At 38.5% G+C, this 5,046-nt stretch overlaps 1 pseudogene; it reads right to left on the bottom strand.

Moving 5' to 3' along the window:
- Positions 1 to 3,167: 3,167 nt before the first annotated feature.
- LOC103329156 (malate dehydrogenase, chloroplastic pseudogene) lies at positions 3,168 to 4,643 on the bottom strand (annotated as a pseudogene).
- Positions 4,644 to 5,046: the final 403 nt, after the last annotated feature.

Genomic DNA, 5,046 nt, shown 5'->3' with positions numbered 1-5,046 from the left:
TTTAGGTAGAGGGTGGTAGCACTTCTATCCTTTTTTATTGGAGCCATAGCCAACAAACACACAACGGAGGGCACAAGAATCTAACTTACTCCATCAATGAGAAAAAACATGAGCATATACAACACAACCAAACATGCGAGGAGGCAGTTTGAGGATAGTAGGAAGAGAAATGTGATGAGCCAAGGTATCTAGTAGAGTCTAAAAGTTCAGAACATTGCTAGGCACTCGATTAATCACATAGACTGTAGAGAGAAGAGCATGACCCTATAAGTAGTGAAAGATCGATTTATCAACCATGTAGGCACAGGTAACCTCAAGTATATAAAGATTCTTTTGTTCGGAAACACCATTTTGTTGCTGAGTGACAGAGATGGAGGTCTGATGAATGATGTCGTGGTCTTGGAAAAATTGAGCCAATATATTGTTCACATACTCCTCACCATTATCGGACTGGAAAACCTTAATGGAGACCTGAAACTGGGTGGTGATCATAGCATGAAATTCACGTATTGTGAAGGTAACATCACTTTTATAGGCGAGCAAATACACCCAAGTCATACGGGTGCAGTCATCAACAAATGTAACAAACAACGTCTTGCCAGTGGAAGAGACTTTAGTAGTACCCCAAACATCAAAGTGAACCAAAGTAAAAGGTAATTCATTCTTATGATCACTTGAGGGAAAGACAGTTCGATGGGTTTTGGCCAATACACAGGTTTCACACTGAAACTTAGGATCATCTAAAGCACAAAAAAAAAAGAAAAAAAAAAGGAAACAAGTGTTGAAGATAGCCAAAATATGGATGTCCTAAGCGACGATGCCATAGCCAAATGTAATGTTGATCTCGAACATGTGAGTTGGGACTAGCAGAACGAGCATGAGCTGAACTTAGTGGTGATGAGATCGTCAAGGAAAACAACCTCTCTCTCCATTTACCGTGCCCAATTGTCTTGTAAGTCGTAAGATCTTGAAATTTACAATAAGAAAGATTGAAAGTAGCATAACATTAATGTGACTAAAGCAATTTATGAATCGACAATAAATTGCAATTAATAGAAGTAACAAGTAGTGTATAAGGTAAAGATAAAGAAGGGGAAAAAGGTATAGACCCTTCACCATCAACATTAGAAGGGACTCCATTAACACTAGTAATATAAGGGTTACGAGACTTAAGGGACAAGGTAGAGAAAAGATTAGAGTCAAAAGTCATATGATCAATTGCACTAGTATTTATTATCCATGTAGTGAAGCATCTACCCGAGTCGAGGTTGGAGTCAGGAAGTAAAGTATGAGATGATGAAACATCGGAAGTCACGATACAAGCAGCTTTGGGAGCCAAGTTGTGGGTCTTGAGTGCATCCCACCACTTGGGAAAACCATGGAGCTTAAAAGCACTTCTCAACAAGGTGATCACCATCACCACAATGGGTGCACTTTTGAGTCCCATTTGCATCATCGGGTTTGGGACCACGGGTAGTCAAGCTGGAGGACACACGATGGAGAGCCCATTAGGGCTTGACTGTCATGGCACTTTCAGCACCAAGCATAGAAGATTGGCGATGATCTTCCTCAACCACAAGTGCATAAGCTTCAAGGATAAGTGGAACCAAGTTCATAGCAAGAATCTGACTACAAACTGGATCAAAGTGGGGATCGAGTTCCCCCTAAGAAATCGTCCACACGATCAGCATTAAGTGCTTATTGGTTAAGAGCCACATCATCAGGATTAGTGTGCTTACAGGGACGAAGGTTATCAATTCCCTATCATATTAAATGCATTTTTTCATAGGAAACATTCACATGCTCACCATTTTGAGAGGTAGTAACAACCTGACGACAGAGTTGGTACAACTTGGAGCTATTCTGAGTGACAGTATATGTCTTCCGAGCTGCTTCCTACGCCGCATAAGCCGTCGGAAAATGATCAAATAAAGCACGTACATTCCTGGCCATAGAATTGAGAAGCCAAGACTATACAAAACAATTGTCTTCTTCCCAAAAATCATGGTCGGAGTCATCAACGACAAGGGCAGATTTTTTGCCATTAATGAAACCAGCCATGCGACACCTTGTGATGGCCAAACAAACACTACGAGACCATGCAAGGTAGTTAGACCCATCCAACTTATCTGGGGTAATTTGAGAGGAGTAATCGTGAGGGGAACAAGTTAGTGGAATTGTGGTATCAGCCTTGGTGGAGTTGGTGGCGTCACCCATGAGAAATGTAGGAGTAATGCAGTGGAGGTATTATAGCAACAACAAGATAAGAAACAATAAGGCAAGCAAGAACACAATAAGGATAATATCACAACAAAGACAAAGACAGAGTTATGAACAATATATAAGTAAAGTAAGAGCAAGGTTAAGTAGAGAGAAGGCAAGCAAAGTAAGGGCAAGGTTAAGTAGAGACAAGGCAATAACAAAGTTATGCAGATGTAATCAATATCGATTGCTCTAATAGCATGCTAAAATGAGAGTATGAGAGAGTGTTTTAGTTTCAATTGATGTGATTTCTTTGTATTACTAACATTAGAATTTATACAAGTAGAGAAGCCTTGCTAACCAAGCTCTGTATTAATTAAAATAGTCAGCTGGTGGTAGGTGACAGTTGGTGTCATTAATGTCATTTCGGATCCTAAACAATCTCCTAAAGTCAACAGCTTTTAATGCATTAACAAGATTTTCACAAGCCAACATATTAGTGAATTTAAGTCATTTTAAGAGAGGTGATATGTTAATAAAATCTTTTTTTTTTCTTTAAGTTCAGGTATCCACAAACATTCATAGGTAACAAATGGGGGTCATGGAATAGTAATGGTTGCAACACAACTCATCAGCTATTCTTCAAATAGTCATTGGAATCAATAGATTGTGTAAACTTTAAATGAGTATTAGCATACTTAAACACAAAATCTGTGCAAAATTCAGTTATCGTTTGTATGACTTCAAAAACAAAACCAAGGAACAAAGCAACATAGACAAACAATGAAAAAAAAAAGCAAATTAAATTGTGTGAGAGATTATTTCATGAGGCACTTTTTTCCTCAAAACCAATTCACACACTAGAAAGATCGTGACATTGAACTTATTAACCACAAAAGTTTCGAACATGCTATAAGAAAAAGAATTTTCAACACACAAAAACAAAATTTTTGCCTCAGAGGTATCTAAGCAGTCACTGCTTGCTTGTTAGCAAATGCAATACCATTCTCAATGCTTGCTTTCAGTTCTAACTTAAGTGCTTCCAAAGCCTTTTGTTCATGCTATGTCAAACCTTGGAGGTCAAATGGTACCAAAGCTTCAACCTTATTCCTTATGCAAAGAATGTAAGCTCAATCAGATCAAACTCCACATAAGAGCATTCATAGACATCTCTATCTCCATCCCTATCCAGTGTCCACAGAGATGACTCGATGAATCTAGTTGTTGCATACACCATGGACAATGTAGCAGACCTAGCACTATCATTCTCCTCTACAACCTCAACTCCAACATTTTGAATCTTCACGGTCAGATTTTCAACTTCTTCATCAGTGAGGCTGATTAAGGATTTTCTCTTTGATAGAAGGGATGGTTATCCTAGCATGTCCAACAACAACTAGGAAGTCAACATTAATGGGTTTCAGATTCTTCTCCTGAGCAACAAATGTGTTTGCCCTCACAACATTCAAGGTAGTGACACTAAATATCTTCTTCAATTATAAACACCTTTCTGTTTCAGAACTTATGCGACAAATGGCATTGTAGAGTTCACCGAATTACTGATAATGTGGATAAGGGCCTTAAGACAGTTATCAACCACAGCCTCGACCAATTTCTTCACAATGCTGGCATTGATGTTGAAGAGGTCATCACGAGTCATCATCGGGAGCATCACAATATTTGGAACATGTGCATATGTGACCATCGCATTTACACATTTTAATGAATTGGCTAGTTGAAAAGCTCCAATTAAATCCAGAACCTGAGCGGGATTGTCGCAGTGACTGAGATTAGCAGCAACACCCGTTACATCTTTTGTGTCATATAGATGGAGGGCAGAGACCTAGGGAGACAGCGCCAGAGGTTCACATATCTCACCAGCAGCTCCAAGAAAAGCTACTTTATAAGATAGGGCCTCGGAAGAGGTAGCTGTTGCTGATGTTGCCCCTATATCACAATCTTTGTGTCAATCAATCAAAGATTATACAATGATAAAATCATAATTGAAAATATAAAATCCCAACCCCAAAATCATTTCATAATCCCTAAACTCAATTATAAAAGCACAAACAAATATCTTAATCAATGTGTACTTTCCAAATTCACCCAATCAAATATTATACAATGAATGATGTTGGTATTGTGACTAATCGACCAACTAATTAAGCAAGATTAGCCATGCGCCATGCTTTAAGAGGTTATCACCTTAGCCAAATAAGTCTTACCACAAGTTACAACTCTAAGCAAAGAAAGGAGTACGACATTGGAAGACTACAAGAGGTGGATACTCCCTTTCACATATAAACAAAGACCACTCTCCACTTAGAAAAGGGTTTTGACCCTTGGGTCTTGGAAATTGGATCATTATCTTGGGCCTTGGACCCTCTCTCCTTTTCCCTTTATCTTTGGGTCATACCTCTTGTACAAATGTAAACACACATTATTATAATGAGAACATCCTTCTCCATAAACATAGTCCATCATTTGGGTGAACCACGTACATACGTCTCATGCATGCTTACTTACTTTACTTATGCTGACTGTCACTACCACAACTAGGGATGGCAAAAATCCTCGCAGGTACGGGTCCCCATTGAGTCCTTGACCCTAACAAGGGGAGATTTCGGGGCTAAATGGGTATCGAGTACGGAGATTCCTGAACTTGAAAAATCTTCATCAAGTATGAGGAAGGGATGGTATTGGCGTCCCCATCCTCGAACTCGACCCAAAAATATATATATGTTTATATTTAAATAAATAAATAAATAAATATATAATTATAATATTTATGTTTAATCCTAAGTTAACCTTCATCTCCTAATTCTTCATAATCTTCTATGGAAT

Source organism: Prunus mume, linkage group LG4 (genome assembly GCF_029339155.1).
Source record: "Prunus mume cultivar Tortuosa linkage group LG4, ASM2933915v1, whole genome shotgun sequence".
NCBI classification, from domain to species: Eukaryota; Viridiplantae; Streptophyta; class Magnoliopsida; order Rosales; family Rosaceae; genus Prunus; species Prunus mume.
This window is presented reverse-complemented; position numbering and strand designations above follow the sequence as displayed.